General features: G+C 44.7%; 1 pseudogene; it reads left to right on the plus strand.

Moving 5' to 3' along the window:
- LOC129527063 (POTE ankyrin domain family member B3-like) overlaps positions 1 to 10,802 on the plus strand; it is a 31,297-nt pseudogene extending 20,495 nt beyond the window's left edge.
- The last annotated feature ends 15,516 nt before the right edge of the window (positions 10,803 to 26,318 follow it).

Genomic DNA, 26,318 nt, shown 5'->3' on the forward strand with positions numbered 1-26,318 from the left:
AGTTTTTGGGAATAAAAGCACAAAATGAAGGAGGGCCCTTTTTGAATTTTGGAAAATTCTGTTTTATTCAGTCAAACAGCAATCAAGCAAACTTTACAAAAATTTCAGTGATATACTAATGACATGATAATTACATCTTAAAATTATACGGTAATAGTTCTGTATATATGATCAAATTTAAGTGTGAGATATTTTTAATGACTAAAATAATGGCAAACTGAGTCAATTGATAAAATCAATTAAAAAGGTTCTTTTTATTCAATAAAGTGATAACCATCCTTAATATCAAACTTCCACTCAAGGTTGAAGAAGAAATAAAGAAGCATGGAAGTAATCCTGTGGGATTACCAGAAAACCTGACTAATGGTGCCAGTGCTGGCAATGGTGATGATGGATTAATTCCACAAAGGAAGAGCAGAAAACCTGAAAAGCAGCAATTTCCTGACACTGAGAATGAAGAGTATCACAGGTAAGCCTGTGGCAACATTTAATAGGAGATGACTATATGCTGTCAAACTAATCCTAATTTGGGCTAATATTCATGATGAACAAATTTTATACTTTTACTAGAATATTCAGCCTTGCCTGTTAATCAGAAAAATGAAAATCAGTAAACAATGAGTTACCGTTTTTTCCAGTCATTAATTTATTTGAAAAATAACCAGCATTGGCAAATGTGAGGGAAAAGGCATTTTCTTTTCTTTTTAATGAACTTTTATTTTAGCTTCAGAAGTTCATGTGCAGGTTTATTATATAGGTAAACTGTATCATGGAGGTTTGGACTACAGATTATTTCATCAGCCACATAATAAGCAAAATACTCGAGAGGTAGTTTTTTGGTCGTCTCCCTCCTGCCACACTCCACCCTCAAGTAGACCCTGGTGTCTGTTATTCTCCTCTTTGTGTCCATGAGTTCTCATTGTTTAGTTCCCAGTAATGAGTAAGAATATGTGGCATTTGATTTTCTGTTCCTGCATTAGTTTGCTTAGGATAATGGCCTCCAGCTCCATGTGTGTTGCTGCAAAGGAAATGGTCTCATTGAAAATGGCATTTCATACACTGTTGGTAAATACATTTTGAACATTAATTTAGTAGCATATTCACACACACATATATATAACATAGTAAGGATATATAGGTATGTTAAGGATATTTGTATAGATTTGTCACATATATACTTATGTGAAAGGGCATTTCTTACAGCATTATTATATCAAAAAGATGGATCCTTATCAATAGGAATTTATCATTATCAAAAGTAAATCCTTACCAATAGGAAATAGCTCAATTTTCATACCCAGAAAATAATACAGTATGCAACCATTTTTTACAAATGAGGTTAGATCTAGAGTATACTGGTTATTTTGCAATTACAATGTATTTAAAGCATTTAGTTTGGTAACACATCTTAAGATAATTTTGTTAGAATTCTTGGAATATCTGCTGTGTTGCAAATGGAAGCTACACGCTACATTGACACTGTACCTTGTTAGCAACAAGATTGCTAGTTATTAAATTTTTGTTGTCAGTGCCTGAGTGCCGAAATATTGGACCTTCAATCTGAATATTGCCAAGGGATTGTACGTGGGGATCTATATTTAATATAAACATTTGAGTATATTGGGTAAAACTTTTATTAAAATATATCAAAGTATCTTTCATCTGCTAAACTAGGAGCTGGCCAGCTTTTCCTGCAAAGAGCCATTTAGTAAATATTTTAGGCTTTGTGGACTATATATATTTATTTTTTTTGAGACAGGGTCTCTGTTGCCCAGGCTGGAGTACAATTGTGTGATCACAGCTCACTGCAGCCTTGACTTTCTGGGCTCTAGTAATCCTCCCACCTCAGCCTTTCTACTGGCTGGGACCCCAAGTGTGCAACATCACACCCAGCTAATTGACTCTATGGACTGTAAAGTGAATAAGCATGGCTGTGTTCCAAGATTCTTTACTTACAAAAACAGGCAGTGGGCTGGATTTGGCCCACAGGTGCTAATTTGCTGACCGGTGTGCTAAAAGGAAGGTGCTGCTAATGCAGTAACACTTATTTGTAAAAGTGCCCTGCATGTGTGACATTATCTTTCCTTTGAGAAAAGGATATATTTCAGTATTCACCTCACCATATTTTTCCACAGTGATGTCGTACAATTTTTAAAATTTCATTTGTAAAATAAGATTATTTTCTGCATTTCTGCCACTTTATTCCTGTTAATAGAATTCAGTATTTTATGGTGATCAATTACTTTGTATATTTGATGAGTATCAACTGTTCTAGAATTGGCTGATTTTTATCAAGCAAGAAATACTCTCCTTGAAGCTTTTAGTTTTTCTTGGTCTTTATGTATAAGCATGAACAAAATAATAATCAGCTTCTGTAATCTAGAAATGGTCAAGGCAACTTTTAGTTCTATAGTTTTAAGAATTTAACACCTTGGTCTGGCATTTTTAATGCCAAATGTGTATAATTTTTATAAGCTTTAAAATATGTAATTGTTATATAAAATTTGAAAACTACACCTGTTATGTAAAATTTGAAACTATTTGTCTATTACTTTTCCATGACTGTGGAAGAAAATTACAACATTCTCAGCCATGACTCCTAAGTATGATGTCCTTAAAAGAACTGTCTACACTCATGAACTCAAATTTTCTTTTCCTTCACTCTTGATCTCATGCCAGTAAGTCTTCAATCTCAGCAGTCCTCCAACGTTTTTCCTCAAGATTATCACTAATTGTTTTCTGTGATAAATCTAGGCACTTTTCTTCCACCTCATTTTATTTAATCTGTCAGCAATATTTGAGGCAATGGAGGGCATCTCGTCCCTAACGGCGTCTTCACTTGGCTTTCAGGACCTCACTGCCTCAGGCTTTTCCTCCTGCCTTTCTAGTCCATTCATCATGTTCTGTTTTGCTTGCTCCTCCTCATCTTTCTCCTTTTGGACATTGTTGTTTCCCAGGGCTCACTCCTCAATCTTCTTTCTTGTGACTTTTTCTTTTTCTTTTTTGGAGACAGAGTTTCGCTCTGTCACCCAGGCTGGAGTTCAGTGGTGTGATCTCGGTTCACTACAGCCTCTGCCTCCTGGGTTCAAGCAATTCTCCTGCTTCAGCCTCCTGAGTAGCTGGCATTACAGGTGCATGCCACCATGCCCAGCTGATTTTTGTATTTTTAGTAGACACCGCGTTTCCCCATGTTGGCCAGCCTGGTCTCAAACTCCTGACCTCAGGTGATCTGTCTGCCTTGGCCTCACAAAGTGTTGGGATTACAGGTGTGAGCCACTGCACCTGGCCCCTCATGACTTTTTCTACTGTGTATATGCTAGTGATTTCCAAATGTATGTCTCCAGCTCAAATCTCTCTCCTTAATTCCAGATTTCTATATCAGCCTGCCTACTTGACATCTCTCTTTGGTTAGTTATTGGGTATCACACACTTGTCAGATCCAAAATTGGGCTACTGATGTCCTTCCTGAAATCTACACCTCATATAGTCTTTCCTACTTTGGTTAAGGGCAACTCTTCCCAGTTGCTCTGCCAAAAATCTCGGTGTCATTCTTGACTCATCTCTCTCTCTCTCTCTGACACCTCACATCTAATCTCTCAGTAAATCTTGTCAGGTCTACCTGAAGAATATGTCCAGAAGCCAGTCATATCTCATACATCTGAGCCACCCTCATCTGCAGTCTAGATGAGTGTCATAGACTGGGAATTGATAGTCCTGGTTTTTAAAAACTTCCCTTTTCATCAATTCTTAACTCAGTGGATGTATTTAAAACATAAGTCAAATTGTGTCGTTCCTCTGCCCCAGCCCTTCTCATTATCTCCCATTTCATTCAGAGTACGTGTCAAAGTTCCTCCTAATTATCTCCCTTGCTCTGCTTCAGCCACACTGAATTCTTGCCATCCCTTATCTACCCCTAGTGCTTAAAGATGCCAGGCACACCTCCGTGATTCGCAGTTCCCTGTGTCTGGAATGCTTTCTCCCCAGATATCCTCCTAGCTTTCTCTTTCCATTCCTTCAGTTCTTTATTTAAAACCCCCTTTCTAAGAAAAAGAGGAAAAAGGGTAAAAAGAAACACATTAAGGAACATCCACTTTCTGAGGAAGAACGGTGTGCTACCCAGACGCGTCATGCTTAAGGTTCAATTGGGTGCCTACCAGGGATGCTCTCTAACGTAACGAAGGGAAGGTTCAGTGAAACAAAGTGATTTATCATCTCTAACTTCAAACCCATTTGTATCTTGACATCAACGCTGTTAACCTTATGTCATCATTTCTTAGAGACTTTGATATACAAATAAAAGGATTTTTGTATTAGAAAAAAAAAATCCCCTTTCTCAGCAGGGACTTTTCTGACCATCCCAACTTTCCCACCACCCTCCCCATCAAACACATAAACATTTCATTTTCCTGCTTTAGTTTTTCTCCTGTAACATCCTGTATATTTGGCCTTATCTGTCTGTTGTTATTGTGTGTTTTTCTCACTCTCATGAATAGGGTTTTTATTTTTCACTACCATATCCTCACTGCCTAGAAAAAGGCCTAGCATATTGGATGAAGCTACCTAATAAATACTTATTAAATGAGTGAATGGAGTTTATCCTGCATATATTGTTTGATTAATTCTCACTTTAAAAATGTTTGACATGGTTCATTCTAACAGCTTTGCCCGGTAACTACGTGCATTTTTAAAATTGTTTTGGCTTTTTATAATAAGCTACATTCTTTATATTAATTTTTTTTATTTAGAGAGAAAAGCCCAATATTGTGGTTATTCACTATTTATTCTTTTACTAGTAATCATAATTGTAGTTATGGCAAACTGAGTCAGAGGAATTGCAAACTTTACTGGTATTTTATTTTATTTTGAGATGGAGTCTCGCTGTATCCCCTAGGCTGGAGTTCAGTGGTATGATCTCAGTTCACTGCAACCTCCACCTTCTGGTTCATGCACTTCTCCTCCCTCAGCCTCCCAAGGAGCTGGGATTACGGGGGCATGCCACCACGCCCGGCTAATATTTGTATTTTTAATAAAGATGGGGTTTCATCCCGTTGGTCAGGCTGGTCTCGAACTCTGTACCTCAGGTGATCCACCCACTTCAGCCTTTCAAAGTGCTGGGATTACAGGCATGAGCCACTGCGCCTGGCCACTAGTATTTTATTTAAAAAAAAATTACAGTGGCACATTTAATGGACTTACAAATTCTTTTCAAGGGATTATGAACCTTTGGTATTTGAAATAAAGAGACAGAGTTGGAATTTTTTGCTTCCTATTGTAAGAGGAATACTGGTCAGGCACTGTCTATTCTGATGGAGCAGGTGCTGCTGCGTGGCTGTATTTCAGAAGCAAGCTGCTCACATTGATATTGGTTGGTGAACAAGAGCAGTGGTCATTGATTGACTAGATTTCAAACTGGCTTTGGGTGGCTTCTTGTTACCATTGGTACAAGTCATTTCTTTCCTAAGTTAGAGTCAACTTTAACCGAAAATTTTCTGTATAAAAGTTGCCTTCAATTAACTATGTTCAAAATGAAACTATTTTATATTCCAGAATTGTAGACTTCATTTTAAAATTTTGGTCAAGATGAATTGGTTAATAATAGCTCTCAGGAATATGTTTTCTTTTTTTAAAAATACATATTTCTCTGTATAATTTATTCCTTAAAATTAATTATTTTCTTTCTGTTTTTGGTATTTTTAGAAGCTTTTGCTCAAGTCCTAACATAATCTCCAGTAGGAGATTTTAGTCTCTTTGTCAGTTCATGTATGTATATGGTAGTGATACTCTACTCTCTTTTTAAATTCCTTTTCTTGTTCACTTTCTTCTCAGTACAATAACGGTGATATTCTCACACATCTTTACCTCATTTAAAAGTAATTACAGTTTGCTGCTGGCAAATTCAGCTTTTTATATTTTGACTAAATACTAGGCTAAAAGTGAAGAAAATTTACCAGGTCATTTTATTTTCAAACAAAATCATTACTAATAAAAATTGCTATTTTTGAAATATAAATAATGACATTTTGATATTTTAGAAGTAAGGATACACCCCCCCCTCAATAGTTTGGCTTTGTGTTTCCACCCAAATCTCATGTCAAATTGTAATTCCCAGGTGTTGAGAGAAAGACCAGCTGGGAGGTATTGGATCATGGGGTCGGTTTCCTCCATGCTGTTCTCGTGATAGTGAGTTCTCACAAGAGCAGATAATTCTATAATGGGCTCTTTCCCTTTCACTTCTCTCTCTCCTGCCACCTTTTGAAGAAGTTGCCTGCTTCCCCTTTACCTTCTGCCATGATTGTAAGTTTCCTGAGGCCTTCCCAGCCACGTGTAACTGTGAATCAATTAAGCCTCTTTCCTTTATGAATTACCCAGTCTCAGGTATACATACATACATACATACATACATACATATATATATATATATATATATATATATATATAATTTATTCCACTCATCAGTTGGTGGACACTGGCTGATAACATATCTTTGCATATGTGAATTGTGCTATAGTAAATGTATGTATATAGGTGTCTTTTTGAGAGTATGATTTCTTTTATTTTGGGTAGGTATCCAGAAATGAGAATGCTGGATAGAATGGTAAGATCTACTTTAACAGAACTCTCCATAATGTTTTCCATAGATTTGTACTAATTGCTATCCCCACCAGCAGTGTATAACTCTTCTTTTTTCACCACATCCACACCAGCATCTGCTGTTTTTTTTATTTTAGTAGTGACCATTCTGGCTGAAGTGAGGTGATATCTCACTGTTGTTTTATTGTACATTTCCCTGATGATTAGTAATATTTAGCGTGTTTTTATATTCTTGTTCACCATTTGTACATCTTCTTTTGAGAAATGTCTATTCATGTCATGTGCCCACTTTTTAATGGAATTATTTGTATTTTTCCTGCTGATTTGTTTGAGTTTCTGGTAGGTTATGGACATTAACCCTTTGTTAGATTCATAATTTGCCCATATTTTCCCCATTGTATAGGTTGTTGGCTCACTTTGATGATTATTTCTTTTGCTGTGCTGAAGCTTTTTAGTTTAATTAGGTCTTTATTTATTTATTTATTTATTTTTATTTTTGTTGCTTTTGCTTTCAGGGTCCTCATCATAAATTATTTGCCTAGGCTAATGTCTTCAGGTCTTAGGTTTAGGCCATTAATCCATCTTGAATTAATTTTTTTACATGGTGAGAGATAGAGATCCAATTTTATTCTTCTATATGTGACTATCTTTTTTTCCCAGCACCATTTGTTGAATAACGTGTACTTTCTCCAGTGTATGTTTTTGTATCCTTTCTCAGAGATCATTTGGTTGTAAGTGGCCTTTTTTCTGAGTTGTCTATTCTGTTCCATTGATCTGTGTGTCTACTTTTATACCACTACCATGATGTTTGTTACTGTGGCCTTAGAGTATCATTTGAAGTCAGGTAATGTGATGCCAACATGTTTGTTCCTTTTGCTTGGTATGTCTGTTGCTATTCAGGCTCTTTTGTGGTTCTACATGAATGACAGCTTTTTAAAATAACTCTGTGAAGAATGACATTGGTACTTTGGTAGAAACTGTATTGACTCTGTAGACTACTTTGGGCACTATGGCATTTTCACAATATCAATGCTTTCAGTCCAGGAACATAGAATGTATGTTCATTTATTTGTATCATCTGTGATTTTCTTCAGTGGCGTTTTCCAGTTATCCTCTGATAGATCACTCACCTCCTTCATTAAGTATATTCCTAGGTATTTTACTATTTTGCAGCCATTGTAAAAAGGATTGGATTCTTGATATGACTCTCAGCTTGGTTGTAGTTGGTGTATAGTGGTACTATTCATTGGTATTTGTATATTTTGTAACCTCTGAGACTTTACTAAATTCATTTATCAAATCTAGGAGTGTTTTGTAGGAGTCTGTAGGGTTTTCTAGGCATAAGATCATATCATTGGTGAAGAGAGAGTTTGACTTTCTCTTTTCCAATTTGGATGCCCTTTATTTCTCTTGCCCAATTGCTCTGCCTAGGGCTTCCCAGTTTTCTTCTTAATATGCATGAAATAAAAGTAAAATTGAAAGCAATTAATGATCAGTTTATTTCACATCTCTCTCTCATACACAGATAAAATTAATTCAAAGTTCTATGTTAAAAACACAATATTAGACCCTGTCTTGTTCCAAAGGGAATTTCTAAGTTGTCTATAAATTACAGAGGAATCAAGAATATAAGTGGAAACTGTTTCCAAAAAATAAACATAAAAAGTTTGGGTTAACACAGGGGTTTCCAATCCCCAGGCCACAGACCAGTACCAGTCCCTGGCCTGTTAGGACCTGGGCCACACAGCAAGAGGTTAGTGGTAGGTGAGCAAGTGAAGCTTCATCTGTTTACAGCCACTCTCTGTCACATTACCACCTGAGCTCCTCCTCCTGTCAGATCAGCGGTGACATTAGATTGTCATAAGAGTGTGACTTGAACCCTATTGCAAGCTGCTCATGCATGGGATCTAGGTTGTTCACTCCTTATGAGAATCTAATGCTTTATGATCTGTCACCATCTCCTGTCACCCCTAGATGAGACCATCTAGTTGCAGGAAAATAAGCTGAGGGCTCCCACTGATTCTACATGATGGTGAGTTATATAATTATTTCATTATATATTAGTAATAATAGAAATGAAGTGCACAATGTATGTAATGTGCTTGAATCATCCTGGAACCATCCCCCACCTCAGGTCCATGGAAAAATTATCTTCCACAAAACTAGTCCCTGGTGCCAACATGACTGGGAGAGCAGGGTTAACAGATGTGAGACCCCTTTGCCTTGTCTTGGATTAATGTGCAGATATACATTGTGTGAATGACATCTGATGGTGCCATCTTGCCCTGTAGATCATTTTAGGGACACCTCCAGTATTTCATGAAAATTAAAATTTCTTCTAGTGACGAACGAAATGATACCCAGAAACAACTTTCTGAAGAACAGAACACTGGAATATCACAAGATGAGATTCTGACTAATAAACAAAAGCAGATAGAAGTGGCTGAAAAGGAAATGAATTCTGAGGTATTTTCTTTAGTCATTATCAAATGTTTTCATATGTGTATATATTTTTAAAAAGCTTTATTTTGGAAGGTATAAAGGATTTTTAAATCATATATACACACACACACACACACACACACACACACACACACACCCTGTATATCCTTGGTCATATATCTATATATGTACACATAGGGTAAAGCCATGTTCTTAATTCAACTGCATTTGCCTGCAACAGTCGAGTAGTGACCTTCACAATGGCCTCAATCCAAAGGAAAAGCATTTGATATTTTTCATAAGAATTGATTATCTTTCCAATATCAAAAATAAGTTTTGCTACTAACAACAGATTTGCTAGTTTTGGGACATTAGTTCTTTTTAAAATATTAATAGAGAAGTCAGTTTGTTATTTTCACTAATAGGAAGGTAGGAAATGTACAGCTGGGTCAGAGGCCACATTGTGGATGTCATCCTTGCTTTTGAGGAGAGGAACAGTTTGCTCCAAGTAGTTTCTCATTTCAATGCAAAGAGCTTTGAAAACAATGACATGCCATGATACACATTTAGTGATAATTTATTGATAAGTATTTTGTTCCCAGATGAATAGTTCAGTATGTTTCCCATATTTCACACTTACTACTATAATGTTTCAAACATTATGAAGAGGAAAGAAAAGTTATTGCAATGGCAAATAATCTCATGATTTCTAAGAAAAGCCTTGTAAGTTATATCCTATTTACCATTTGTATTTTGAAATAAAAGGCTTCTTTTGTATTTATATATTTACACCACAGAAGCAACTGATTTTGTGGAGGATCACTAGCAGTAGCATCAGAAGACCTGGCAAAAATCTTGCACGTTGCATATATACGTGTGTGTGTGTGTGTGTGTGTGTGTATTCTAGATGGAGTCTTGCACTGTCACCCACGCTGGAGTGCAATGGCACAAACTCAGTTCACTGCAACCTCTGCCTCCCAGGTTCACACGATTCTCCTGCCTCAGCCTCCTGAAGTGCTGGGATTACAGGTGTGAGCCACCGGTCCTGGCTGCATATATTTTTTGACCTCTCCTTTTAAGAATCGTGATCTTAAATGAGTTGAGTGTTGTATGTAGAAGTGCAATGCTTAGATGCCGGTGTGTACATTGTAGAAGGGTGCAATGCTTAGATTTAACAGTTATGAATAAATGTAATTCTTATAACTGACTGTAAAAATATTAGGAAAGCAGTATATTGATAAAACATTCCTCAGAAAAAGGAACTTAAAGAACTTTGAGGAATTGCTTCTGTCCTAATATATGCATAGCTAAGGCTCTTATGATGGTGTGGTTTGTAGGTTAGATATCAGAGTGTAAACCCAATTTAAAAAATGTAGCCAAATGTATTAATCTTCTATTTTATGCCTCTGGGTTTTTTGTAATTCAGAGAAAGGCTTTTCCAATTCTGAAATTCTTAAAAATCCTCTAGTGATTTATTTTTCATGGTCTTTAGATAAATATTTCAACTTTTTGGAATTTACACTCTTTTAGATTTGAAGTTTTGTCCAACTTTTTTCCAGTTAAATATCCACTATGGGAATTATTTCATTATACAAATATAAATGTCATTCTTCAATTTTAGAAGAAATCATGATATGTCATTCTATTGAGTGCTAACTAAAAGTTCCCTTTGTTTACTTAGCTTTCTCTTAGTCATAAGAAAGAAGAAGATCTCTTGCGTGAAAACAGCATGTTGCGCGAAGAAATTGCCATGCTAAGACTGGAACTAGATGAAACAAAGCATCAGAACCAGCTAAGGGAAAATAAAATTTTGGAGGAAATTGAAAGTGTAAAAGAAAAGATTGATACACTTCTTCTTTTTATTTTTTTTATTTTTTTATTTTTTATTTTTTTTTGAGATGGAGTGTCGCTCTGTCGCCCAGGCTGGAGTGCAGTGGCGCGATCTCGGCTCACTGCAAGCTCCACCTCCTGGGTTCATGCCATTCTCCTGCCTCAGCCTCCTGGGTAGCTGGGACTACAGGCGCCCGCCACCACGCCCGGCTAATTTTTAGTATTTTTAGTAGAGACGGGGTTTCACTGTGTTAGCCAGGATGGTCTCGATCTCCTGACCTCATGATCCACCCGCCTCGGCCTCCCAAAGTGCTGGAATTACAGGCGTGAGCCACCGCGCCCGGCCAGATTGATAAACTTCTAAAGGCTATACAACTGAATGAAGAAGCATTAACGAAAACCAGTATTTAAGTACAGTGGACAGCTTAGGATTTTGACAACTGAGAATGCTCAGTTCTGAACTGGAGAATGTAAGACACAGCTAGGAAACACTGGAAATGGAAATTCAATCATGTCATTGTAGACTGACTACTGCTCTACATGATTGTGATCAAAGTCAGATAGCTGAAAGGGACTTCTTTCCAGAGAACAAACATCAACAGGTTTATTTACAGGAGAAAATGAATTCTCATATATCTCACCTAAAAGATAACAGTGAGATTCTTTCTGAACAACTCTAACGCTGACAGTAAAATTAACAACCTAAAAATTAAGCTCCATCACACAGGATAAATTCTGAGAGAAAAGATGAGGCAGGCCACCATCTTTCCTGTTTGGGCAACTTAGTCATTCCAGTATGCGGGCTTTGGAGAGTACAAACTCACCAGGGGCAGAAGAGATCCTGTGGCATAGCACAGCTGCTTTACCAAATCATGGCCAGAATGCTTCTGTAAGCAGGCCCCTGATCCTGTTCCTCATCACTGGACAGGATCTCCCACCTGAGGTGTCCAGCTACACCCACCAGTGTTCCCTGGCCAATGGAGATTTGAAACCTTCCTGGGACAAAGTTCCCAGAGAGAGGGGTGGGTCATGACCTTTGTTGTTTGGGCAACTAACCCTTCTGGCCTGTGGGCTTTGGAGAGCCCAAGCTGACCAGGGGTGGAAGTGGTTCCTCAGCACAGAACAGCCACCCTGCGAAAACGTGGCCAGACTCTTGTTTAAGCCAGTCCCCAACCACATTTCTAATCACTGGGTGGGGCCTTTCAACCAGGGTCTCCAGCCACCTTCACTGCTGTTCTCTGGCTGACAGAGGTTTCTGGCCTCCCTGAGTCAGAGCTCCCAGGGGGAGGACCAGACTGTCATCTTTGCTGTTTGGATGACTCAGCCAGTTCAGTCTTAGAGTTTCAGAGTGTCTGAGGAGACCAGGGGCTGAAGTGAACCCCCAGCACAGCATAGCCACTCTACAAAAACATGGCCAGACTTCTTTTTTAAACAAGTCCCTATTCCTGTTCCCTCCTTACTAGGCAAGACTTCTCAACTTGCTTCCAGTCACATCCTACAGGTGTGTTCAGATTGGCAACAGGTTCATACCTCAGAGGTACAGAGCTTCCAGAGGAAAGGGCAGGCTATCGTCTTTGCTTTTTCACAGGCTTCACTGCTGATATCTTCAGCCACTGGAAAATACGAGGCAATTGGCGACTGGAGTGGACCCCCAGCATACCACGGCAGCCCCACAGAAAAGTGGCCAGACTGTTATGTAGGTGCCCATTTCCATATCTCCTCGATGGGCAGGTCTTCCTGGCCTGGGTCTCCAGCCAGCCCCCCACTTGAGCTTTCAAGCCAGTAGCAACTAGCAACTCCCTGGACAGAGCTTTCAGGAGCAACAGAAATACTCTCTGCCACTGCCTCTGCAGTGGAACTGCCCTTGCTACCCTCAGAATATCAAGGGAGCAAAGACCCTAAGTGCCATATTGACACCTCCAACAAGCTGCAGTTGACACAAGGAACAAGTCAGTCCATCTTCCACGGGTACAACACACCCCTTACTGCTCATCACCAGACAAGGAACCCTGGCTTGGGCCCACAGCACAGACCCTCCATCCTGGGGTGATTACATGAAGTAACTGCTGACTTACACCTCTCTGGGGTGGAGCCCCCAGGAGACAAGGAAAGTGGTGGAGCAGCAAGTCAGCTGATGTGGAGCCCGGAGGGCAGGGACATCTATGTCTCTAGGCTCCACTTGGTCTTATGAGACACTTTATCCCAGCACTTAAGGAGTGCTGAGGTCAGACCAGCCCCATCTCACGTGCAAGATTGCCCAGCACAGATCAGGTCTAAGAGTTCTCTTCCTAAAAAAGGGGACTTGCTTAAAAAAGAAGTCTGGCCACGTTTGTATAGAGCAGTTGTGCTGTGCTGAGGATTCACTTTTGAGAGAGTTCTCCTCTGAGACCTGATCTCTGCTGGGCAGTCTTGCACATGAGATGGGGCTGGTCTGACCTCAGCACCCCTTAGTCTGCTTGCCTCTCCCAGGACCCCAGCCAGGCCACACCTGCTTAGAGGGCACTTTCGGGTGCCCACACCATAGCTTCTGTACAAGCGGACCGTGGCTGATCAGTGGAGAGCTGCAGCAAGGTGACCTCTACAGCCACGTACCAGCCTGCACATTACCTCTCCATACTGCAGCCCTTTATATGGAAACTTCCTACATCGCTTTGCTGTGTGTGTTTACACAGGTGGGTTTTGTTGTACTTGCCCTAACAGCATATGGGAATGCAGCACACACCCCAACCCACACCAACTGCCACTGAAGATGAAGCCATGGTGCGCACAGAACCAAAAACCCCACCCCTGCTAGCATCTCACCCTTGAGGTAATGCTGTGCAGAGGAAAAGGGACCTTCTTATACCCTGAGTGACCACTGTTGCTTGGGGGGGATCAGGGAAGGCACCTTCACTGGCCAGCCACCCACCCCAAACCAGCACTACCTCCAGTGCAACAGCACACACAGTCAGCAGGGGCCCCCTGGCCCACACCCCAGCTGTTTTGCCTCCACCACTAGGTGAATGCCCACAGGGAGGCAGGGACTTTTGCATCTGCTAGCATTCTGCCACAGCTGCCGCACTTTGGTCCCCTCAGTGCAGTGGACTCCAAACCTCGAGGAGCCAGAGAACAAAGTTGTGGCCCAATACAAGTTCCCCAGAGTTAAAGCACACAGTCCAAGAATTGGGAGCTGCATGTTGGCCCCTTAAAATCCTCCAAAAACAAAACCTGTTGGCTGAATACCTTACACCACAATCAAATCCTCAAGGTCATCAGATATAATAAAGGAAAAATATCCTGTCCAAAGGTCAGCAACCTCAAAGATTGAAGGTGGATAAGCCCATAAAGATGAGAAAAAGACTCTGTGCAAGAACACTGAAAACTCAAAAATTCAGCATGCTTTCTTTTCTCCAAATGACTGCATCAACTCTCCAGCAAGAGTTCAGAACTGGGCTGAGGCTGAGATGTCTGAAATGATACAAGCGGAGTTCAGGATATGGGTAGGAACAAAGTTCCCTGAGTGAAAGAAGTATGTTGTAATCCAATACAAGGAAGCTAAAAATCATTGTAAAACATTGCAGGAACTAACAGACAAAATAGCGAGTATGAAGACCTGACAGAGCTGTAAATCACACTAGAAGAATTTTCATAATGCGGTCACATGGTGATTGTGTGTGATTGCATTATGAAAATTATTGTAGTATGTGTGGGCACCTGAGAGTGCCCTGTAAGCAGGTGTGGCCAGGCTGGGGTCCTGGGAGAGGGAAGCAGACTAGGGAGGGCTGAGGTCAGACCAGCCCCATCTCATGTGCAAGACCATCCAACAGAATAGACCAAGAAGAGGAAAGAATCCCAGAGCTTGAAAACTGGCTTTCTGAAATAAAACAGGCAAACAAGAATGGGGGAAAAAAGAATGAAAGCGAATGAACAAAACATCTGAGAAATATGGGATTATATAAACGACCAAATCTATGACTGATTAATGTACCTGAAAGAGATGAGGAGAATGGAACCAACTTGGAAAACACATTTCAGAGTATCATTCATGAGAATGTCCCCAACCTAGACAGACAGGCCAACATTCAACTTCAGGAAATCCAGAGAACCTCAGTAAGATATGCCATGAGAAGATCATCCCCAAGACACATAATCATCAGATTCTCTGAGGTCAAAATAAAAGAAAAAATGTTAAAGGCAGCTAGGGAGAAAGGCAACATCACCTGCAAAGGGAATTCCATCAGACTTAGCAGACCTCTCAACTGAAACTGTACAAGCCAGAAAAGATATTCAACATCTTAAAGAAAAGAAATTTCAACCCAGAATTTCATGTCCAGCAAAATTAAGCATCATAAGTGAAGGAGAAACAAGATCCTTTTCAGATAAGCAAATGCTGAGGGAATTCATTATCACCAGACCTACCTTACAAGAGCTCCTGAAGGAAGCACTAAATATGGAAAGAAAAGACCACCACCAGCCACTACAAAAACACACTGAAGTACACAGACAAGTGATGCTAAAAACCAACCACATACATAAGTCTGCAAAAAAGCCAGCTGACAGCATGACGACAGGATCAAATCCACACATACCATTACTAACCTTAAATGGAAATGGGCTAAATGCTCCAATTGAAAGACACGGGGCAAGCTGGATAAAGAACCAAGACCCATTGGAGTATGCCGTCTTCAAGAAACCCATCTCATATGCAGTGCCCTACATAGGCTCAAAATAAAGGAATGGAGAAAAATATTTCAAGGAAATGGAAAATAGAAAAAAGCAGGTGTTGCACTCCTAGTTTCTGACAAAACAGACTATACCAATAAAGATTGAAAAAAAAAAAAGACAGAGGGCTGGGCGCGGTGGTTCACGCCTGTAATCCCAGCACTTTCGGAGGCTGAGACGGATGGATCACAAGGTCAGGAGATCGAGACCATCCTGGCTAACACGGTGAAACACCGTCTCTACGAAAAATACAAAAAATTAGCTGGGCATGGTGGCGGGTGCCTGTAGTCCCAGCTACTTGGGAGGCTGAGGCAGGAGAATGGTGTGAACCTGGGAAGTGGAGCTTGCAGTGAGCCAAGATCGTGCCACTGCACTGCAGCCCAGGCAAGACAGTGAGACTCCATCTCAAAAAAAAAGAAGGAGATTGCAAAGGTGGTCCTGACCTTTGATAAATCTCATTATTGCTTGATACTAACCTGGGCTATCTTTATTGCCCAAACCAATAGGATAATGTGCTGAGGTTAGGGAGCTTCTACCCTGCAGAGAATCCCTGATCTCCGAAAATTTGGTTGAGATCTAAGGTTGATTTTGCTATACAACTCCTTTTCTGAAGTTTTACTTATTTCCAACAAGGCAAGTTTTCCTGCTTCCATGATGATGGAGAGCAGGCACCTCCTTTCTTGAGTTTCAGCTTGCTTCTGACAGGGAAGGTGAGTGTAAGTTTTTTCCAGCTTCTAAGATAGCAGAGAACAATCACCAGCCTGAGACTTATTTCCAGGTAAGTAGCTGAATTAGAGTTTTGTCTTAAAATTTTTCCTTAATGACTAAAATTTAAGATTACTCACCAGCTGCTTTTAATTTCTCGTTACCATTAGAACACTCAGTAATCATATGAATTGTGCATTTGTTTGTTTGCTTAACTCTTTTTGTTTGTTTATGTTTGGGGTTTTGTTGTTGTTTCACTTTTCTCCCATCTCTTCCTGACTTGGTGAAATCCAAAGAATGCTCCAAATTGTGGGGAACAAGGCTTCTGAATTGGCTAAAACTCATGTGGCTGCAAAAAAAAAAAAAAAAAAAAAAAAAAAAAAATTCCAGTTAGCAGAAATGACTTTTTTTAACTTTTTTATTTTTATTTTTTACATAAGTGGTTGCATCTTTTGCTAGCCAAGGCCAAACTGAGGGAGTAGTGGTGGTGACCCAAAGTTAAGATTCTGCCCTGTTCACTACAGAAACCTGAGTTTGGTTCCTAAGTCTAGTTCTTTCTGTTTGATATTTGTGTTACTTTTAAAATATCAGCAGTTTGTCCCAGCTATGATGTGGTAGTAAAAGATTCAGAAGTATTTTCTTTACAAGTTCTATGTTGAAAAGCTTAATTAAAAGCAAATTTCTTTTTTTAAAATTATACTTTAAGTTCTGGGGTACATGTGCAGAACATGCAGGTTTGTTACATACGTATACACATGCTATGGTGGCTTGCTGCATGCACCAACCCGTGATCTAATGCCATCCCTTTTCTAGCCTCCCACCCTGACAGGCCCTTGTGTGTGATGTTTCCCTTCCTGTGTCCATGTGTTCTCATTGTTCAGGTCCTACTTATGAGTGAGATCATGTGGTGTTTGGTTTTCTGTTCTTGTGTTAGTTTGCTGAGAATGACAGTTTCCAGCTTCATCCATGTCCCTGCAAAGGATATGAACTCATCCTTTTTTATGACTGCATAGTATTCCATGGTGTATATATGCCACATTTTCTTTATCCAGTCTATCGTTGGTGGGCATTTGGGTTGGTTCCAAATCTTTCCTGTTGTGAACACTGCCGCAATAAGCATACGTGTGCATGTGTCTTTATATTGGAATGATTTATATTTTTTTGAGTATATACACTGTAATGGGATTGCTGGGTCAAATGGTATTTCTAGTTGTAGATCCTTGAGGAATCATCACACTGTCTTCCATGATGGTTGAACTGATTTATAGTCCCACCAACAGTGTAAAAGCATTCCTATTTCTCCACATCCTCCAGCTTCTGTTGTTTCCTGATTTTTTAATGATGGCCATTCCAAGTGGCGTAAGATTGTATCTCATTATGGTTTTGAATTCCATTTCTCTAATGACCAGTGCTTTGCTTCACATGTTCATTGGCTGCATAAATGTCTCCTTTGGGAAGTGTCTGTTCATATCCTTTGCCCACTTTTTGATGGGGTTGTTTGTTTTTTTCTTGTAAATTTGTTTTTTATAGATTCTGCATATTAGCCCTTTGTCAGATGAATAGATTGCAACAATTTTCTCCCATTCTGAGGGTTGCCTGTTCACTCTGATGATAGTTTCTTTTGCTGTGCAGACACTCTTTAGTTTAATTAGATCCCATTTGTCAATTTTGGCTTTTGTTGCCATCACTTTTGGTGTTCTAGTGATGAAGTCTTCGCCTATGCCTATGTCCTGAATGGTATTGCCTAACACAAGGACATTTCTGTGCCTGAATGCCATATCTCCCAAAGTAATTTATAGAATCAGTGCTATCTCCATCAAGCTACCATTGATTTTCTTCCCACAATTAGAAACACTACTTTAAATTTCATATGGAGCCAAAAAAGAGCTCGCGTAGCCAAGACAATCTAAGCAAAAAGAACAAAGCTGGAGGCATCACAGTACCTGACTTCAAACTATTCTACAAGGCTACAGTAACCAAAACAGCATGGTACTGGTACCAAACCAGATATATAGACAAATGGAACAGAACAGAGGCCTCAGAAATGACACCACACATCTAAAACCATCTGATCTTTGACAAACCTGACAAAAACAAGCAATGGGGAAAGGATTCCTTATTCAATAAATGGTGTTAGGAAAACTGGCTAGCCATATGCAGAAAACTGAAACTGGGCCACTTCCTTACACTTTATACAAAAATTAACTTATGATGGATTGAAGAGTTAAACTAAAGACCTAAAACCATAAAAAACCTAGAAGAAAACCTAGGCCACCAAACTCAGGAGAAATGTACTTGTAGTGAAATGCATGGTACAAACACACATTCCCTGCTTCCTCAAGTGGGTGAGGTTGGTGGCTGGTCCACTTGCTCCTGGCACACCCTTGCAGAGGTGGCTGGTTACTCTTTGAGCCAGCTTGGCCTTGCCCGGCATGCACAAGCCTCAGTGCGACAACTGTGCTACATATGGAGCCACATAGAGGAAATGAGCAGCAGGCTCAGGAGCAGGGTGTGCGCTGCCTTTGGGGCTCCAGTCCATGCCTCAGGGCTCGTGTGGCACTGCGGGGTTCTTCGTTGCCAAGATGCAGACCACAGGCCATCTTGAGGAGGACTTTATGTTCAAATGCAGAAAGCAGCCAGTATTACCACCCAGGGGCTCTGCCTTCTGTGGCCCTGGCCAGACCTAGAATTTGGCCCCAGGCAGGACAAGCTCACTCGGAGCAGTGTGTCAGTAGCTGGGGCCTGTGCATGCCAGGCAAGACCAAGGTGGCTCAAAGAGCAACCAGCCACCTCTGCAAGGGTGCACCTGGAGCAGGTGGAGCAGCCACCAACCTCACCCACTCAAGGAAGAAGGTATGGCCAGGTTCCCACAGCCTGCATGGCTGCATCCTGATGGCGGATGGAGCAGAGGCCTGAGGAAAAGCAGATGGCACTGGGGCTCTACCTGTTGGGTAGAAGAAGTGATGTACACCGACCGGCTGTGAGTGAGGTTGGTGGCTGCTCCACCTGCTCCTGGCACACCCTTGCAGAGGTGGCTGGTTGCTCTTTGAGCCAGCTTGGCCTTACCCAGCATGCACAAGCCTCAGTGCAACAGCTGTGCTACAAATGGAGCCACACAGAGAAAACAGAGCAGCAGGCTCAGGAGCAGGGTGTGTGCTGCGTTTGGGGCTCCAGTCAATGCCTCAGGGCTAGTATGGCTCTGTGGGCTTCTTGGTTGCAAAGAGGCAGACCACAGGCCATCTTGAGGAGGACTTTATGTTCAAGTGCAGAAAGCAGCCAGGATTACCACCCAGGGGACTCTGCCTTCTGTGGCCCTGACCGGACTTAGAATTTGGCCTAACTCAGGACAAGCACACTCAGAGCAGCGTGTCAGTAGCTGAAGCTTGTGCATGAAAGGCGTGGCCAAGCTGTCTCAAAGAGCAACCAGCCACCTCTGCAAGGGTGCTCCAGGAGCAGGTGGAGCAGCCAGCAACCTCAGCTACTTGAGGGAAGCAGGGATGGCCAGATTCCCACAGCCTAAGTGGCTGCCTCCTGATGGCTGATGGAGTAGAGGCCTGAGGAAAAGCAGATGGCACTGGGGCTCTACCTCTAGGGTAGAAGAACTGATGTACCCCGACTGGCTGCGAGTGAGGTTGGTGGCTGGTCCACCTGCTCCTGGCACACCCTTGCAGAGGTGGCTGGTTGCTCTTTGAGCCAGCTTGGCCTTACCCAGCATGCACAAGCCTCAGTGCAACAGCTGTGCTACAAATGGAGCCACACAGAGAAAACAGAGCAGCAGGCTCAGGAGCAGGGTGTGTGCTGCGTTTGGGGCTCCAGTCAATGCCTCAGGGCTAGTATGGCTCTGTGGGCTTCTTGGTTGCAAAGAGGCAGACCACAGGCCATCTTGAGGAGGACTTTATGTTCAAGTGCAGAAAGCAGCCAGGATTACCACCCAGGGGACTCTGCCTTCTGTGGCCCTGACCGGACTTAGAATTTGGCCTAACTCAGGACAAGCACACTCAGAGCAGCGTGTCAGTAGCTGAAGCTTGTGCATGAAAGGCGTGGCCAAGCTGTCTCAAAGAGCAACCAGCCACCTCTGCAAGGGTGCTCCAGGAGCAGGTGGAGCAGCCAGCAACCTCAGCTACTTGAGGGAAGCAGGGATGGCCAGATTCCCACAGCCTAAGTGGCTGCCTCCTGATGGCTGATGGAGTAGAGGCCTGAGGAAAAGCAGATGGCACTGGGGCTCTACCTCTAGGGTAGAAGAACTGATGTACCCCGACTGGCTGCGAGTGAGGTTGGTGGCTGGTCCACCTGCTCCTGGCACACCCTTGCAGAGGTGGCTGGTTGCTCTTTGAGCCAGCTTGGCCTTGCCCAGCATGCACAAGCCTCAGTACAACAATGGTCCCACAAATGGAGCCATATAGAGGAAATGAGCAACAGGCTCAGGAGCAGGGTGTGCACTGCCTTTGGGGCTCCAGTCCATGCCTCAGGGCTCATTTGGCACTGTGGGCTTCTTGATTGCAAAGAGGCAAACCACAGGACATCTTCAGGAGGATTTTATGTTCAAGTGCAGAAAGCAGCCAGGATTATCACCCAGGGGACTCTGCCTTCTGTGGCCCTGACCGGATTTAGAATTTCGCCTAACGCAGGACAAGCTCACTCGGAGCAGCATGTCAGTAGCTGGAGGTTGTGCATGAAAGACAAGGCCAAGCTGGCTCAAAGAGCAAGCAGCCACCTCTGCAAGGGTGTGCCTGTAGCAGGTGGAGCAGCCACCAACATCACCCACTCAAGGAAGCAGGGATGGCCAGATTCCAACAACCTGAGTGGCTGCCTCCTGATGGCTGATGGAGCAGAGGCCTGAGGAAAAGCGGATGGCACTGGGACCCTACATCTAGGGTAGAAGAAGTGATGTACTCCTGACTGGCAGCGAGTGAGGTTGGTGGCTGGTCCACTTGCTCCTGGCACACCCTTGCAGAGGTGGCTGGTTACTCTTTGAGCCAGCTTGGCCTTGCCCGGCATGCACAAGCCTCAGTGCGACAACTGTGCTACATATGGAGCCACATAGAGGAAATGAGCAGCAGGCTCAGGAGCAGGGTGTGCGCTGCCTTTGGGGCTCCAGTCCATGCCTCAGGGCTCGTGTGGCACTGCGGGGTTCTTCGTTGCCAAGATGCAGACCACAGGCCATCTTGAGGAGGACTTTATGTTCAAATGCAGAAAGCAGCCAGTATTACCACCCAGGGGCTCTGCCTTCGGTGGCCCTGGCCAGACCTAGAATTTGGCCCCAGGCAGGACAAGCTCACTCGGAGCAGTGTGTCAGTAGCTGGGGCCTGTGCATGCCAGGCAAGACCAAGGTGGCTCAAAGAGCAACCAGCCACCTCTGCAAGGGTGCACCTGGAGCAGGTGGAGCAGCCACCAACCTCACCCACTCAAGGAAGAAGGTATGGCCAGGTTCCCACAGCCTGCATGGCTGCATCCTGATGGCGGATGGAGCAGAGGCCTGAGGAAAAGCAGATGGCACTGGGGCTCTACCTGTTGGGTAGAAGAAGTGATGTACACCGACCGGCTGTGAGTGAGGTTGGTGGCTGCTCCACCTGCTCCTGGCACACCCTTGCAGAGGTGGCTGGTTGCTCTTTGAGCCAGCTTGGCCTTACCCAGCATGCACAAGCCTCAGTGCAACAGCTGTGCTACAAATGGAGCCACACAGAGAAAACAGAGCAGCAGGCTCAGGAGCAGGGTGTGTGCTGCGTTTGGGGCTCCAGTCAATGCCTCAGGGCTAGTATGGCTCTGTGGGCTTCTTGGTTGCAAAGAGGCAGACCACAGGCCATCTTGAGGAGGACTTTATGTTCAAGTGCAGAAAGCAGCCAGGATTACCACCCAGGGGACTCTGCCTTCTGTGGCCCTGACCGGACTTAGAATTTGGCCTAACTCAGGACAAGCACACTCAGAGCAGCGTGTCAGTAGCTGAAGCTTGTGCATGAAAGGCGTGGCCAAGCTGTCTCAAAGAGCAACCAGCCACCTCTGCAAGGGTGCTCCAGGAGCAGGTGGAGCAGCCAGCAACCTCAGCTACTTGAGGGAAGCAGGGATGGCCAGATTCCCACAGCCTAAGTGGCTGCCTCCTGATGGCTGATGGAGTAGAGGCCTGAGGAAAAGCAGATGGCACTGGGGCTCTACCTCTAGGGTAGAAGAACTGATGTACCCCGACTGGCTGCGAGTGAGGTTGGTGGCTGGTCCACCTGCTCCTGGCACACCCTTGCAGAGGTGGCTGGTTGCTCTTTGAGCCAGCTTGGCCTTGCCCAGCATGCACAAGCCTCAGTACAACAATGGTCCCACAAATGGAGCCATATAGAGGAAATGAGCAACAGGCTCAGGAGCAGGGTGTGCACTGCCTTTGGGGCTCCAGTCCATGCCTCAGGGCTCATTTGGCACTGTGGGCTTCTTGATTGCAAAGAGGCAAACCACAGGACATCTTCAGGAGGATTTTATGTTCAAGTGCAGAAAGCAGCCAGGATTATCACCCAGGGGACTCTGCCTTCTGTGGCCCTGACCGGATTTAGAATTTCGCCTAACGCAGGACAAGCTCACTCGGAGCAGCATGTCAGTAGCTGGAGGTTGTGCATGAAAGACAAGGCCAAGCTGGCTCAAAGAGCAAGCAGCCACCTCTGCAAGGGTGTGCCTGTAGCAGGTGGAGCAGCCACCAACATCACCCACTCAAGGAAGCAGGGATGGCCAGATTCCAACAACCTGAGTGGCTGCCTCCTGATGGCTGATGGAGCAGAGGCCTGAGGAAAAGCGGATGGCACTGGGACCCTACATCTAGGGTAGAAGAAGTGATGTACTCCTGACTGGCAGCGAGTGAGGTTGGTGGCTGGTCCACTTGCTCCTGGCACACCCTTGCAGAGGTGGCTGGTTACTCTTTGAGCCAGCTTGGCCTTGCCCGGCATGCACAAGCCTCAGTGCGACAACTGTGCTACATATGGAGCCACATAGAGGAAATGAGCAGCAGGCTCAGGAGCAGGGTGTGCGCTGCCTTTGGGGCTCCAGTCCATGCCTCAGGGCTCGTGTGGCACTGCGGGGTTCTTCGTTGCCAAGATGCAGACCACAGGCCATCTTGAGGAGGACTTTATGTTCAAATGCAGAAAGCAGCCAGTATTACCACCCAGGGGCTCTGCCTTCGGTGGCCCTGGCCAGACCTAGAATTTGGCCCCAGGCAGGACAAGCTCACTCGGAGCAGTGTGTCAGTAGCTGGGGCCTGTGCATGCCAGGCAAGACCAAGGTGGCTCAAAGAGCAACCAGCCACCTCTGCAAGGGTGCACCTGGAGCAGGTGGAGCAGCCACCAACCTCACCCACTCAAGGAAGAAGGTATGGCCAGGTTCCCACAGCCTGCATGGCTGCATCCTGATGGCGGATGGAGCAGAGGCCTGAGGAAAAGCAGATGGCACTGGGGCTCTACCTGTTGGGTAGAAGAAGTGATGTACACCGACCGGCTGTGAGTGAGGTTGGTGGCTGCTCCACCTGCTCCTGGCACACCCTTGCAGAGGTGGCTGGTTGCTCTTTGAGCCAGCTTGGCCTTACCCAGCATGCACAAGCCTCAGTGCAACAGCTGTGCTACAAATGGAGCCACACAGAGAAAACAGAGCAGCAGGCTCAGGAGCAGGGTGTGTGCTGCGTTTGGGGCTCCAGTCAATGCCTCAGGGCTAGTATGGCTCTGTGGGCTTCTTGGTTGCAAAGAGGCAGACCACAGGCCATCTTGAGGAGGACTTTATGTTCAAGTGCAGAAAGCAGCCAGGATTACCACCCAGGGGACTCTGCCTTCTGTGGCCCTGACCGGACTTAGAATTTGGCCTAACTCAGGACAAGCACACTCAGAGCAGCGTGTCAGTAGCTGGAGCCTGTGCATGCCAGGCAAGGCCAAGCTGTCTCAAAGAGCAACCAGCCACCTCTGCAGGGGTGTGCCTGGAGCAGATGTAGCAGCCATCAAACTGACCCACACAAGGAAGCACAGATGGCCAGGTTCCAACAGTCTGAGTGGCTGCCACCTGGAGACTGATGGAGCAGAGGCCTGAGGAAAAGAAGATGGCACTGGGGCCTAACCTCTATGGAAGAAGAACTGATGTGCCCCAACTGGCAGCGAGTGAGTTTAGTGTCTGCTCCACCGGCTCCTGGCACACCCTTGCGGAGGTGGCTGGTTCCTCTTTGAGCCAGCTTGGCTTTGTTCGGCATGCACAAGCCTCAGTGCAACAACTGTGCTACAAATGGAGCCACAGAGAGGAAATGAGCAGCAGGATCAGGAGCACGGTGTGCACTGCCCTTGGGGCTCCAGTCCATGCCTCAGGGCTCATTTGGCACTGTGGGCTTCTTGATTGCAAAGAGGCAAACCACAGGACATCTTCAGGAGGATTTTATGTTCAAGTGCAGAAAGCAGCCAGGATTACCACCCAGGGGACTCTGCCTTCTGTGGCCCTGACCGGATTTAGAATTTGGGCCAAGGCAGGACAAGCTCACTCAGAGGAGCATGTCAGTAGCTGAGGCCTCTGCATGCCAGGCAAGGCCAAGCTGGCTCAAAGAGCAACCAGCCACCTTTGCAGGGGTGCACCGAGAGCAGGTGGAGCAGCCACCAACCTCGGCTACTCAAGGAAGCAAGGATAGGCAGGTTCCCACAGCCTGTGTGGCTGTCTCCTGATGGCTGATAGAGCAGAGGCCTCAGGAAAAGCAGATGGCACTGGGGCCCTACCTCTAGGGTAGAAGAACTGATGTGCCGTGTCTGGCAGGCAGCGAGTGAGGTTGGTGGCTGGTCTACTTGCTCCTGGCACACCCTTGCAGAAGTGGCTGGTTGCTCTTTGAGCCAGCTTGTCCTTGCCCAGCATACACAAGCCTCAGTACAACAACTGTGCTACAAATGGAGCCACACAGAGGAAATGAGCAGCAGGCTCAGGAGCAGGGTGTGTGCTGCGTTTGGGGCTCCAGTCAATGCCTCAGGGCTAGTATGGCTCTGTGGGCTTCTTGGTTGCAAAGAGGCAGACCACAGGCCATCTTGAGGAGGACTTTATGTTCAAGTGCAGAAAGCAGCCAGGATTACCACCCAGGGGACTCTGCCTTCTGTGGCCCTGACCGGACTTAGAATTTGGCCTAACTCAGGACAAGCACACTCAGAGCAGCGTGTCAGTAGCTGGAGCCTGTGCATGCCAGGCAAGGCCAAGCTGTCTCAAAGAGCAACCAGCCACCTCTGCAGGGGTGTGCCTGGAGCAGATGTAGCAGCCATCAAACTGACCCACACAAGGAAGCACAGATGGCCAGGTTCCAACAGTCTGAGTGGCTGCCACCTGGAGACTGATGGAGCAGAGGCCTGAGGAAAAGAAGATGGCACTGGGGCCTAACCTCTATGGAAGAAGAACTGATGTGCCCCAACCGGCAGCGAGTGAGTTTAGTGTCTGCTCCACCGGCTCCTGGCACACCCTTGCGGAGGTGGCTGGTTCCTCTTTGAGCCAGCTTGGCTTTGTTCGGCATGCACAAGCCTCAGTGCAACAACTGTGCTACAAATGGAGCCACAGAGAGGAAATGAGCAGCAGGATCAGGAGCACGGTGTGCACTGCCCTTGGGGCTCCAGTCCATGCCTCAGGGTTCATAGGGCACTGCGGGCTTCTTCATTGCCAAGAGGCAGACCACAGGTCATCTTGAGGAGGGCTTTGTGTTCAAATGCAGAAAGCAGCCAGCATTACCACCCAGGGGACTCTGCCTTCTGTGGACCTGACCAGACTTAGAATTTGGGCCAAGGCAGGACAAGCTCACTCAGAGGAGCATGTCAGTAGCTGAGGCCTCTGCATGCCAGGCAAGGCCAAGCTGGCTCAAAGAGCAACCAGCCACCTTTGCAGGGGTGCACCGAGAGCAGGTGGAGCAGCCACCAACCTCGGCTACTCAAGGAAGCAAGGATAGGCAGGTTCCCACAGCCTGTGTGGCTGTCTCCTGATGGCTGATAGAGCAGAGGCCTCAGGAAAAGCAGATGGCACTGGGGCCCTACCTCTAGGGTAGAAGAACTGATGTGCCGTGTCTGGCAGGCAGCGAGTGAGGTTGG

This window comes from Gorilla gorilla, chromosome 16 (genome assembly GCF_029281585.2).
Source record: "Gorilla gorilla gorilla isolate KB3781 chromosome 16, NHGRI_mGorGor1-v2.1_pri, whole genome shotgun sequence".
Taxonomy (NCBI): Eukaryota; Metazoa; Chordata; class Mammalia; order Primates; family Hominidae; genus Gorilla; species Gorilla gorilla.